General features: G+C 30.0%; 1 protein-coding gene across 2 annotated transcripts in view; it reads right to left on the bottom strand.

The window, feature by feature from the left end:
* The window catches only part of LOC106081202 (homeobox protein cut), a 130,080-nt gene that overhangs the window by 35,029 nt on the left and 79,874 nt on the right, over positions 1-15,177 (bottom strand). The gene's annotated exons all lie outside the window — the stretch shown is intronic.

Here is a 15,177-nt window from a genome sequence, read left to right as displayed (position 1 = left end):
TTCAAATATCGGCAAACGCCCACACATTTCCACAAAAGATGTTTAGAGGAAAGCACAGACTTGGGCGGGCAGACTGGGTTACACTCAGAAAAAATATATAAAAAAAAACTATTTTTCGAAAATAGTTGTAATTTTAAACATTTTAAAATATTTTTAAAATATATCATTTAAAATTATTTTGAAAAAATTCTAATGATTTTTTTTACAAATTATTGGGATAGGCTACAGTCGAAAAAATCTTAAATTCTTATTTTCAAAACTTAAAAAAGCCATAAAGTGGGTTTATTTGACAGTCCTGTTAAATAAACCTATTTCAAATCTACATTAAATTTTGTGAATACCAGTGTTAGCCTATCAATGAGATATCAAGGCTTTAGGTTTCCTTTGTGTTTCCATGTTTTCTGTTACAACAAAATGCCACCAAATTATTTCATTGAGTGTATGCAGCCAAGGCAAACGGGTTGAGTTTGCAAAGTATTTAAAATGAGACAAGACAAAATCTATAAGTTTACGAAATGACTGATAATATGGAAATGCAGATACAAAACTTGGATGACAAATTTTCAAAACATAAATATGTATGTGTCTGTCCGTCCGTCCATCCATACATTTGCTAGACTCTACAAATGCACATAGAATATTCCCATACAAACTTATGCTGCTATAAGTCCCAAAATTCAAGAAAAAAAAACATGGTAAGTAGAGTGTTAAAATTGATGAAGACATTTTCGACATTTTCACGCCATTGAGAACCACAGAAGAACTTGTATACCCCAACGCCACCACCACCATCAACAACAAATGCTTCGATGTTCTCTTCAATGTTCTGCTTCAGATTTTACATCTATACCACCAACAACCAAACCATGCAGCATAAGCATCCATGTGTCTAGCATATGTGTATGCCTCTATCGGCCACCCTGTCCCCTTCATTTGGTGCATGTGGCACAATTATACAATTTGATTTCAGTTGCATGATTGAACGTATGTTGCTGTTCTTCTACTTTAGATTTTTTTTTTTTGCTATTCATAAATTTGAAAAAATTCAATATTTTGGCTCATAATTTTTGTTGACTCCACCAAGAGGCAAAAATATGCTCAAATAGGCTGTTTGTGTATTGCTTTAAGGAAATTAGTCTAAAGATTTATTGATTTTGTTTTTCGTTTCGTTGGTTTGTGTGTTTGCTTAAGCCTTAATGCTGTCTGGCAATGGTCTATGATGTGTCAATTAAATTTCAATTTTTTATGGCAATTAAAAGTCTGATGCCAATTTCTAATTAATAGTATGTAAGTGAGAAATATACATACATAGTTATTAATTGTGTGATATTAAAAGAACATATGTTTAAGTCATAAACGGAATTAGCATATCTTCAGATACTTTGTTATGGGAATAGGGTGAACCAAAAGGAAGTCATTGGAAATGGGGAAAAAATGTGTCATAAGAAAAAAAAAATAATAATACAAAATTAAATAAAATAAAACAAAAAACATATAAAACAAAATATAATAAAAATAAATTATATAATAAAACATAAAAAAATATATATAAAAAAATAAATAATATAAAATAAAACCAGTAAGGAAAGGCAAAAGACGTTTTTATAATACCCTCCACATATACTACAGGGGCAGAGTGGGAGCTATATCTAATTCTGATCCAATTATGATGGACCTCGGCAGATGTTTTCAGATGGATTATTAAACAACCCGAATCAATTTTCGAGCAAAGTAAATATGTTCTAACTATAACATAGGCTATAAAATTTTATGATACCGGAAGGGAAGCGGACCCTCCCCCTTACCACAAAAGTACTACCCAAAAATAAAAGTTGACCGAACGGGCCAATAGGGCATTCAAATGAAAGGTTTTCAGAAATAGAATACGAATTTCATATTAAAAATTGGGTCCAAATAACTGGGAGGCCGCCCCAACCCCAAAACCTCCTAAAATAGGTTTATTGGACAAGCATGACAATATGGGACTCAAATGAAAGGTATTCGGGAGTAGATAACGAATCTGGCATACAAAATCAGATCGAAGTATAGGTGGTCATCCCACCCATATTAGCCAATCATGAGTGTATGGGGTTTGTTTGTTTGTTCCGTATAGACTCAAAAACTGCAGAACCGATTTTTTCGATATCAGAAGGAGGGCGCACTCTCCCTCTTACCCCAAAAGCACCACCCAAAATCAAAAGTGGATCGATCGGAACTGTATGGGTATCAAATGAATAGTATAGGAGAGAAGAAAACAAGTATGGTAATAATAATAAAATTTGAGTCTTAATACCCATCGGGCCGCCCCAACCTCAAAACTCCCCCCAGGTGGTGCTTAACCTCCTTAAATCATCTCAAATAGATTATTTGACTCATCATCACAATATGGGACTCAAATAAAAAGTATGTTAGAGTAAAAAAGGAATACCGTTTTGGGGAAAAATGTTTGTGGGTAAACTCTAAAGCACCCCAACTAAACTTATTTCCCGAACATATCAATATGGGGCTCAAATGAAAGGTTTTTGGGAGTTAAGAACGAATTAGATTTCTACTTTTATGTCACAGTTGCGGAGTGCCAGCCCTGGCCTAAAAACGACCTACAACCCGTACATATTAATCGACTATGGCAATTTTGGGCGTAAATGAAAGGTTTTTGGTGGTAGAGCACGAACTTGACAAATGCGAAATGTCTGAGGTACCACCCATACCCCAAAAAGAACCTCTCGCAAATGAATATATATAGACTTATGTACTTATTTACAGACGATGGTAATATGGGGATTATAAAAAAAATTATATAAGAGTATATTGTAGCACGAAGCTTATATTTACTTTAAGGTCTAAGTGTCTGCGTGGACACCTCAGTTCTAAAATACACCTCAAACCGGACATATTTCCCTACTACAATTTAGGAGTTCAAAGAAAAGTATAAGGGAGTAGAACAGACGAGTTCGATATCTACATTCGGAGCGAAACGTCCCCATCCTAAAACTCTACCAAAACAGGACGTTTATACGGATCATTGCAATATAGGGCTCATATAAAGGCATAAGTTTAAAGAGCATTAAAGAGGACGCTGCGGAGCAGGCCTAGTTTTCTATAAAATGAAGAATTTTGAAAAAAAAAAACTATACACAACAGGAACTGGGGGAATAAATTATGGTCGTCCTATTAACAGACAACCGAAATACAAAAAGGTAACTAAGTGAATTCAAATAAGTGTAATTGATAAGAAAGTTGTATTTCATATGGTGTAAAAGAAGGCGCAGCGGAGCGGACCGGGTTCAGCTAGAATATAATATAATAAAATAAAATTATGTAATATAATTTTATAACAATAGTTTATTATAATAACAATAAATAAACATATACATTTTATAAAATAAAAAAAAATATTTTTAGCAAAAATTTTTAAAATTATTGGAAAATAAAGTGCAAAAATGATCATGAAGAAACTTGTTTTAACTTTAAAATTGTTAGTTGTAATACATTTTTTTTAAGAAATAAATTTACAAAAAAAAATTATGAATCTTGTTATAAAAATTTTGCTTTTAAATTTTTATATTTTTTGTATACAATTTTTTTTTGAATATTTTTATAAAACAAAATTATTGATTATTTTATTTTAATTTTACGAAAAATACCCTTTTTTAATTTTTTTTGTATTTATTAAATTTATTTTAAAAATATTTTACAAACTTATAAATTTTATATAATTTTACCATGTTATTATAATTAGGGTTGTTTTTAAGTTGTTTGTTTTTTAATTTTTGTTTATGGTTTTCTTAATTAACTTTTTTATACTATATATAAAGTATAAATGAATTCCTAAACATAAAAATTCCAAGAATTTAACCTTATTTGTCTCACCTAGCTGCTGAGTATCGCATAGACATTCCATTGCTTAAGGTAAGTATATTTTTTTTTTGTATTTTTTAATGTTATAAATATTTTCTTATAATTTATTAACATTTATAACTAGAAAAAACAGACTCTTATATTTTATGAGCTAACTTAGCATAGCTATTTTATTTAATTTTTTGTTTTTTTTTCTTTCCATTTCTTTACTATTGATACACGTTTAAATTGAACTAAACAAAATGCCATTAAAATTGCTTTGTTGTTGTGCCAGAGATTAGATAACATTAGGCTCATGTCAACTGGCTGGGCTATAAAATGGAGAGGATTAACCAAAAAACCTTGTGTTCGGGTACGTGCTCGATAAATTAAAAAAAGTGTTTTATTTTCAGTCGCTTTTTTATTTTTATTACAAATATGTCAACATTAGATTTCGACATCAAGACAAAACAAAAAGACAAGAGGAAATATTTTGAGAAAAAACAGCAACAAAAAAACAATAAAGCATCCATGAGCAGGGCTCTATAAAGTTTAGCAATTTTAAGAGGGAGGTGGGCAAGTAGAGGCGGTGAAAAAAATAAAAAACAAAAAATATATTTCCAAGTTTATGACAATTGAGTTTTATTTAATAAGACAAAATTCCAGGATTTTATGAGGGCTTTGCTGTTTTCTCTAAATGTTTTATAGGGGTGATTTGTGATTTTCAATTTCCTTTGTTTTGTGTTATGGTTTTGAATTTTCGATCAACTATGGCTGTGTTTAAGTACTGAGTTCTTTAATAAGGAAATAATCAATTTAGAAAAACAATCCAAATCTATAGTCAACGTGATGTCCCACAAATTGTTTTTTTTTGCTACTGTGGCACACATTGAGATCTCGGCAACCACATCGACCCACCATTGGAGCATAATCATCTCACGATTATCGTAGTAGCCTGTGCCACACACATACAAACACACCATAAATAAATTATTTGATGACATTGCGGTTAAACTAAAAAATTGTAATACTAAATCAACAAAACTCAAAATTCAAATGAAAAATAAGCGAATTGAGTAAAGCCATCATCTACGACGCTAGCAATGATGATGATGATGATGAAGGCAATCAGCCTCAACTGGGTTTGAAGCTGATCATACAGAATTCAAATCACCAAGAGTCTGAGACTTAGCCTCCTCCTCTATTTTCAATTTGATCTTCAAAAAATCACAACAACAACAACAACAAAACAAAACCAGTCAAGCCAACGATTTACGATTTCTACAACGTAAAACTTACACACTAACTTGGGATAGATAGTTGAAATGGATGGATGGATGGATGTATAGATGGCTGCAATGTTCCTATGTATACATATATATATGTTTAAACATTTATAAACAAATAAATTATCAAATCTCAGTAGTTGGACTTTGTTGGTTGTGTGTTTGTGTTTGCAGCAGTTTTTCCAAGTCCTATTGGCTTGTCTATTTGCAATGGTGTAGGAAAAACGCCCGGTTTTTTCAAGCAAATTGATTTGAATTGAATAATTGCAAAACAAGACCAGTTTTCAATTGCCTGACAAAAAAAAGCCAAGGAACCCGCTAGAGTTGATCACCATTGCACTCACCCAAATTATAGATTCCATTGATGTATTTCCATATAACCCACAAATGGGTACAATTGTAAAGATGGCTGCTCTCCTTACAACCCAATACCCTTCTTTCGCTCTGTCTGTCTGTCTTTTAAATCTTCTCTTAATTTTCAATCTGAATTAATTTTTTTTTTGTGAATAACACACAAAATAGAAAGTACAAAGCACGTTGTTTGAGCTTTAAAAACCAATTGATAACTAAGTAAATTAATTGAATTTAAACGTAAAATAAAAAAATAAACCAAACGCCAAATAAATAGGCAAATAAATATGTAGAGTGTTTTGCTAATACGTAAGAATTTTTTTTATTATTATTGCTATTGTTGGGCCCAGCATAAATACTAATCATTATCAAAATAAAATGATTTCCAAAACAATATAAAAATGTATAAGAAATTATTATTCTCCCTGCCAGACGGCATATTGATTGAGTCTCTGAAATATTGAACTCTGTTGAAACATATGTGATGACTGATAGGCCAACACATTGAATTAGACATAAAAACTAGCTTCAGATTATTTTAGATCGATAACCAAAATAGAAAAAAAAACAAACACAAGTTTAAACAAGTGTTTCGTTTAATATTGAATTTCTACAACACGCTTCTAAATAAAACCAAATTTCACCCATACCATTATAGAAGAAATTCTAGCAGTAACAAAAAAAAAAAAAAACAATATGAATTATTAGTTTAATAACCTTCTCAACTCACGGGAATTTTTTCTTTTTGAAAACTTTGCTATAGATTTGTTATTGATGGCTGGCTAGGGTTTGGTTAAGCCAACCACTTCATCATTTGATGACCACTACTACGTTCATTATAATTAGTGGAAACCCCTATAACATTGAGTTGACCCAGCAAAAATTAAAACCATTCATATTAAACCCATCAATCGATCTATCAATTGGTTTGTTCAAGTCTCCGGCCATACCAAAACTAAGTAGAAAAAAAAAACCAAACTCAAATCCAATCGACCGACACATTCAATTGTGTGATCGCCCACTTTAGGCACGCTATCTTAATTATAAATATTGGTTTTTGAGGGATTTCTTTTTTTATTCGTGTTTTTGAAGCGTTCGTTACACATTTTTAAATTTCGGTTACAATCGGTGGCAATCTACAAGTGGCTCTATAGAGGAGGGTAGGCTGAATGGCAGGCTGTTTGGTTTCATGTGATTAAAGGCGCCAAACGGCAACGATGACGATGATGACGACGACTTCAAGCATAACATTTGGTTTTCATTTAACAAATGTAGTATTTTTGACACTGACATGCAAACCTTCCAGCCAAAACCAAATCGTAAAAATAACAAAGTGATACAAATAATCGAAAGCCAGGCAGGGAGGCATAAAAAGAGATCACCAAAAGTGATGAACTATAACTTACAAAAAAAGAAACAATAAAATTAATGTAAATTGTAACCAATGGTTGTTTAGAAAAAATTAAAAATCAGGAAAAACTTTAGAAAAAATTTCAAACAATAGTTCTAAAAAAAAAATACAAAAATTAAGGATATATAATTTTCATTATACCTTGTAGTGCTGCAAACTTGAATTTAACAAATTTTACCCCAAAAGTATGAGAATCATGTACTTAAAAGAAAGCAATTGCTATTTAGGCGTATATGCCTTGATGCAGGACACAATTATTTAAAAATTTTTTCCTACAAGATGCGAAAGATCTATTTAAAAGGCAAGCAATAGCAGTTTGGTATAAATGCCCCAAAGTAGGCAATGCATTTTTAACGAGTTTTAAACCTAAAAGTATGAAAATATTTTTTTAAAAACAAAATAATAGTATTGCCTACTATATATATATATGACTTGTAGTAAGCAATACGTTTTTATAGAGTTGCAAAAATATTTTTATAAATTTTAACCCTAAAAATATGCAATTACCTGTTACAAAGATAGTTATGGAAGTTAATACATATATCCCATAAAATAGGCTATGATTTTTAGAGTTTAAAAAAGCATTAGTTTTTTTTGAAAAATTCCCAAAAGTAATTAAACTGTCACTAAAATCCAAAAAATAATGTTATTATTATAACAGAAAATCTTAAAATTTTAAAAGTACACCCTAAAAATATGCAATAGTTTTGTCATAGGTAAAAAAATCTGCTTATTTTATGAAACAAGTACAATATTCTTAAAAAATCCTCAGTACATAAGCATGTGTACAGTAAGGCAGCTAAATTTTATTTGAAATTCTTTTAAACTCCCTAAAGTAGGCCACAAACTAGTGATATTTATCGATTCCCATGATTACCAATAATTTTAACTTGGATTCATATACAGCCTTTAACAAAATAGTAATAAAGTAACAAGTTTCTCAAAACTTAAGTATATGCACAGCCAGGTAGCTGAAATTTATTTTAAATCCTTTTAAACTCCCTGAAGTAGGCCACAAATTAGTTATATTTTTCAATTCCAATGGTTATCTATAATTTCAATTCCTTTTCATATTTAGTCCTTAAAAAAATTTTAATAAACCTAAAAGCTTAATAAATTATTACAAAACCATTATTTACAAATTTTTTATTCTCTCTCTCTCTCTGTTACTCTTCCTTTGTGTTTCTCTATGCTAAAGACTAATAATAGAAATTGATTTCCAGTATTATTTAAGCAAACATTAAACCAGCCTACCGCATTTTATTATCTGGTAGCAAGGGAAAATTTGTCATTTTATCTATTGTAAGCCTATTTCCCCCCTTTATTATTTTCAAGCACAAACAATAACGATATCCCTCAATGCACAAATGTAAGCAACGAAGACTCCTCTGAACAATATTTGCAATCATTCAATGGCATATTAATGTTTACCCAAAGTTGATGCACTTCTCATGGTGGCACAACAAGCCAAGCCACAATAGGACAAAATCGTTATACGCTGTTGGGTGCTATTGAAACCAAATCTCCATCTCCTCCCACTCAATGGCAAAAATTGCGAAAAAAAGAAACTGCAGCTAGCTGCTGCTGCTCCAATATGGTATATTAACATTCATGTATTTATTCATGTTTACCAAATAGCTTTTTAATGGATTTTCAAATAACAACAACAACATGAGAGGCAAAACAAAAACACCAGTCAACAAAAAAAAAGAGCTGTAAAAAAACGAGAACCAGTACCGAATTCAATACCCAAGAAGTAAAAAAGCTTGTTTTGAAAAGAAGACATCAGAGCAACATCATCGAAAAAATGTTGTTAATGATGAGCCCCAAATGAGTATGACGATAATAATAATGATGTTGATGCTGATCTATAGAAAACGAATTTCAAAAGAAATTTTCAAATAGAAGAGAGAACACCTGCATACAAAACATAGCAGCAGCAGCAGTAGATATTCATGAAAGAAAGGTTAAATACAGGTAGAAAAGAGCTGGGTGAGCAGACAAAAAAGGGATAAAAGGCAAGGAAATGCAATTTTTTTCGCAGTATTAGAAAAAAAACTGTGCAAACCTAAAAGTAGGCTTCGATTTCTTTATAAATGCCTGGGATATTTGGTAAGGGTGGAAATTTCTTATCGTGTAGTCGTGCGTTTAATGGGGGTAGAATAATTAAAAAGACCTAAAAGTAGCCAATATTTTTTTTTTATAAAAACTTATAAAATTTTTATAAATAAAAATATTAGTGCGACCCTTTTTTTGAAAATTAAAAGAAAGCTGTTTTAAAAGTAAGCTATTATTTGTTTGTGAGTGTCTAAAGTCTAGTTTTAAGTTTTACAAGTGGTAAAGTATACCTATAAGTAGACAATAAACCCATTAAATATTATCTCAAAACACAAAAAAACATTTATTTTTCTAAAATTACTAGTTTAAATGACTGTATGTTTAATTTTTCATATTTGTTATGACATATATGTAGTAAAGCCTAAAAATAGGCAATATATTCAAAGCCTAAAGATAGACTAAGTTAGGTAAGGTAAGAGTGGCAGTCCTTAACAGACTCACTTAGACAATTTTAAGTCCATTGTGATACCACAGTAGCGACAGACCACGGCTTCTTGCGGGAATCGAACCCACGACCCCTGCACTGGTAATCCAAGCACCCTACTAATTAGGTTACTGGGGCGACTAACAAATCTGCAAAAATTGTGCAAAGATGCAAAAACAGCAGTATATTTCATTCATATTCACCATTTGTTTGGAATTTAATCATTTATTTCATACAATTTTTAAATTGCCTTAAGGTAGCCAAAGATTTTTGAAAAAGATAGTTATAAACAGAATATACATCTGTTTTATAACTATCTAAAAACAGGAAGGCACAAATATTTTGTCTTATAAATTTAGTTATAGCCGTTACAAGTCTTATTTTAAATATATTTTCCATAAATATATGTTATAGATATATTAAAAAAGCCTAAAAATAGGCAATATATTCTAAACTTAAAGGAAGGCTAACAATTCTGCAAAAAATTATCAAAAGATACAAAAACAGTAGTTAATTGTGGTTAAGCATTTGCGTCATACATACTTTTTGTTGGAAATTTAGTATTTAATTTGATCGATTATAGTATTGTCTTAAAATAAGCAAACGTCTTTGAAAAAAGATGAATATCCTGTTCAACTTTAGTTAGTCAGTTTGGACAAACAAATTTGAATAATTAAAAATCTATGATTAAAATTGGTTTTTTTTTTGTTATTATTTTAATTTTTTCAGTTCTGTTTTTTTTTCTTCTTTAAATATTTCATTTATTCCCACAATTTATCTTGTCTCAATTATTATTAATTTCCCATATCTAGCCTCTCAATTGTATGTGGCCAAAACAACATTTATGATAAACGTATGCTTGTGATTTAACCAAGCATTTTTTCGTTTAGATGAAGAAAACCAAACTTATTACATGATATTTATGAACATATGTAGCAAATAAATATTGCAAATCTTTGGGGGCATTTTCGGTTATTTGCTTCGACACACTGGATGATGGGGAAGGGAGGCGAAGGTGAACGGGTTGATTTTTTGCACATTTCAACTTTAAAAGAAAAATATTGGAGAGTGTCACTTGAAAACATTTGAACAGATTTATCATGTTCCAACCCAAAAACAAAAACAAATACACACACACACACACAAACATATAAATACTTTGAGCCTTATAGTAAGGCAGAAAGCGCAGCCACTTTAGCATTGCATACGCGCACAGTCATAAAGTAAATAATGATTTTAGTAAAGAAAACAAACTTGTCAAATAATCCAAATTGTGTCTGGTTAAAATTCAAAAATTATGAACAGTTTTCATCTATAAAAAATTAAAAGAAACCAAACCGAAATTATTTTACACTGTCTGCCCAAGCGATTGAAAAGTATAAAATATGCCTCATTTCGAGACAGGCAGACAGACATGCAGACAGAGCAAGAGGCAGAGACAGAGAGACCGAGGTACAGGGATGCTTTTGCTGACTGGCTGACTGCAGCATTGGCTCTTCGAAATGCATTTAGAGACATTAAATTTTATGGTCGCATATGTTGCATATTTGTTATGCGTCTCTAAAGATGTGCATTGGCAGGCAACAAAAACCCCTAAGGAATGACAAAGATGCTCTGTCTGTCCTTCCGTTCCGTTCGACCAGGCAATATTATGATTTTTTTCTTAGACTTTTTTTGTTGGCCAACTATGAGGGCTTTTTGACTTCTATGGTTTAGAATGGATTATCACATATTAATAATAACAGAAAATAGAGAATTTGAAAAATTAGCTAAAGTTTGCTAGAGTTTTGAGTTCTGTCAGTATTTTTTTCCATCCATATGTACTACCAAGCGTTTTTGTTTTTTTCATTTGAGTAATAATGTGTGGGCTTTATGGTTTGGGGTTTTTCTAAAAACCATGTATTAATTATAAATCAAACGATATCAACTAAAATGCTAAATGGTGGCATGACTTCCTTTCAATGGCCGTGGTTGGTTGAGCGATTGCTATAATATTAGAACCTCAAATTATTAATTTCGTGGTATTAGGTTTTGCTGCTTTGGTTTTATCACTAAAACAAATGCTTAAATTACTTCTTTTTGTTTGTTTAGAAATTTATCGTTTTTAATTTTTGAATATTATTTTGTGTTTGTGTGTTTTGTTTTTGGTTGATATTTGTGGTGTTGTTTTCATGCTATAGATTTTAAATAGTTATCAAATTAACATAATATTCCCTCCCTTTCCCTTTAGGTTTGCATCAGATAAAACAACCACAACAGTGTACCCATATAACAATAATAGAAAAGCATATATATTTTTTTTTTGTTAATATATATAATATATAGTGTACATGTGTTTCGTTTTTTTTTTGTCAAATATTGTAGTTGCCGGGGGTTTTGGTATAGTTGCGACAAGGGGAAGGAGAAAATTGTCCCCTCCTCTCATTTTTATTATGGTTCGATGGTGACTGATGACTTATCACTTTGTCACACAGCACACCGAAAATGAAACGACAACCAATTTAACTCATATGTGAAATTAAAACAATATTGAATATTGTATTATGACTTTTGTTATTGTTGGATTTTTTTTTTTTTTTTAATAAATTATACCGAAAGAAATTGGCACGGGCATACTACATTTTCAAGCTGCCCCCTTCCTTTTGTATATGTTTGGTTCTTTTTTTTTGATATAGATTACAATTTGTTATAATGTGACAAATGTATTGAAAATAATACAACGGAAATGGGATTTTTTGGGGATTTTGATTATAGTTAGTAAAACAAATAACAACAAAAAATATATAGAATAATTCAAATAATAAAAAAATCTTAAATTAGAATGAATTATTTAGCAAAAATATTAATAAAAAAATTAAAACAAAAAAAGAAAACAAACAGCGGGAATATTGAACAAAAAAATAAAAGTTGTTAAAATCACAATTAATATCGTTTTATTTAATTTATCATAAGGATTTTCTGTCTACTTGATAAGAACTTTCTAAACATTAAATTTAAATAAGATTTCCGGTTAAAAATAACTGCTCCCAAAAGTATACCTTTACTTTTACATATTATTTAAATTTCCCAAATGTATGCTTTATATTTTAACAAAAAAAAAATAGAATACTTTAGTCAAATCAAAAATAATAATAATAAATTGGTAAAAAAAAACTTTTCTATTTGACCCTCAATTATACCATTTAATACCATTATTTTAATATAATATTTAATTTTGTAAATAAATAAAAAATAACAATAAAAAAAACAAAATAATTAAAAACAGCGAAAAAGTTTTATAAAATAAAAACTGTCAAAATCAAAATTCATATTATTTTATTTAACATTTTTCTTTTAAATTTCTTGTTAATTAATTGTTATTTTTATTATATAACTATTTTCCAAAAAAAAAAAATAATTGAAATATATTTAATCATTCAGATTTTCTGTCAAAATTTAAATAAAGTTCCCAGTTAAATACTGTTCCCAAAAGTATGCCTTCACTTTGACAACATATTTAAATTTCTTAATGGTATGCTCTATTTTTTGAGAAAATTTTAAGCTGGCTATAATTTAAAGTTAAGATCAGAAAGAGAACTTTTCGTATTATATTATATATGTCTAAATCTTTTTCATATAAATGTCATTCCAATTGAAAATTTACAATACTTCATTGGTATTGTGAATTTTAAGCATAAAAGTATGACAATCAATGAGCTTTAAAATATGAATTAACTTTTATATATTTTACAAATTAGTGCAGAATATGTCTTCAACTTTCTATTATATGCTCTTTTCTTAATCATGACGATAAATGTAAATTAAAATTATAACTGCCATATATATTTACCCTAAAAGTATGTTTTAAATTTAAAACATATCCAAAGATAGTTTTTTTAACTTAAGTTATCTAAAAGTTGCTCCAAAGATGGGATTAGATGTTAAAAAAAAACCCATACAAATAAAATTCAAGTGCAAATTATACCCAACATTTATGCTTCAAAGGTCAAATGTTTAAAATTTCTTCAAAATTTGGCTTAAATTTATAAAAAAAAAAATATTGAGTGTTTTTTATAAGCTTGAGTACAGCAATTCATTTCCCATTCCCTTCCATTATTCTTTGTAAAATGCCATTTAGCTTAAATGATATTAATGACAAAGAACAACATATGTAATTATAAAGCAAACATCTTAAGTCCACATCTAAAAACAATGCACTAGTCGAAGATAAAACAAAAACTCCACCAAAAAATGCCAGCAACACATGTGCCATGGGAGAAAACAATCAAAACGACAGATGTAGGAATCAACAAAGAGAAAAAACAAAGCTCTCGTTAGGGGAATTGAAAGAAAGAGTTGAGGATCTTAAAGATCTCAGGAATTTTTTGTAATAAATTATGTTATTCCCTTTCAACTTCGAGATCAATGATATATTTGTAAATGTTTACAAGGTCAAATAACATGAATAGCTTTTACAAAAGATAAAAGGGAAACATCGTACAAAAGCAAGTGACAGCTATCTCACTTGGTATGAAAAGGTCAAATTGAGGAAAATGAGACATCAAACTTTGATATGACTTTTATTTGTTCAAAATCAGTTATTTAGCTCTGAAAATTTGCCAAAATAAAGTTAAAAGTCTCATAAAAGGGTTCAAATGCCCAAAAAACTGCTAAAGAACGACAAACAATTGAAGGCGTAAAAAATTACTTTGTCAATACATGACAATGTCAGAAAGTCTTGAGTTAAAGTTTTTCCCAACAAAAAAAGGGAAAAATGTCAAAAGTCCTGGTTGATGATTTTCCCCCGAATTTTTGGTTTGTTTGTTTGTTTATTTTTTGTAATACAAGAAATCCTTAAAACATTACAATGAACCAACAAACAGGAAAAGCAAACAATTTCCTTCCCCTTTGGCGACCCAGCAAAAACCCAAAAATACAAAAGGAAAAAGGCAAGAAAAAGTATCTTCACTCAGTATCCCTTAGGTTAGCTAACTAAGGAAAAAAAGCGGTACTGTTGAATTTTCAAAAAGGCATCCTTTTTGCGGCAGTTTTCTTATGGGGGCCTGTAAGAAGAAAAAAATCACACTTTGGGCCACCTTCAATTGTGCGTAGCATTGAATGTCTGTCCATCGCTAAGCATAAAGATATAACGTCTCTTTTGGCATTAAAACTGTCTGCGGTCCGTCATAGACTGTTTATTTAACTTTGTTCTAGCATTTCATGGCCTATTCATTTAATTATTGTTTAAGCTTAAGAAGGGTGAGCAGAAAATTTCATTAGATGGAGGGTGAGGTTTGGTGTGTAAGTGATGCTCAAGTACTTTTTGGCACCTTTTGTTGCTTTATGCTTACGAAACCCCTCAAGAGAGATAACAGCCAACACGTTTTGGAAATCATATCAATTTCAAAATTTGTTGCAGATAGAGTATAAGATACCAGATTTCTTTTGGTCGCTGTTTTTTGGGTCGAAATTTTTGTTTATACTATGATTAAGATAGCTTGAAATGAATAAACAATGATACAAGTTAAAGTAAATAAGTGATTGAGTTTTTTTCTTAATAAGGAAATGATAAATTGTGATGAAGGATGATAAGTTAGCTACGTCAAGAAAAAAAAAACAGAAAAGTAGTAAAATGGTTTTCGATTTATACTAAAAAAAGCGACTAAAAGTATGCTTCGAACTCTAAAGTAAACATTTTATAAAGTTTTTGGGTTAATAAGCGTGTTCTATTGAATTAGTTTGGATTGAAAATCAAATTAAAGAATTAAGAC

The sequence above is a fragment of the Stomoxys calcitrans genome, chromosome 4 (assembly GCF_963082655.1).
Source record: "Stomoxys calcitrans chromosome 4, idStoCalc2.1, whole genome shotgun sequence".
NCBI lineage: Eukaryota > Metazoa > Arthropoda > Insecta > Diptera > Muscidae > Stomoxys > Stomoxys calcitrans.
Note: the sequence above shows the minus strand (reverse complement) of the source record. Positions and strands in the feature narration are given on the sequence as shown.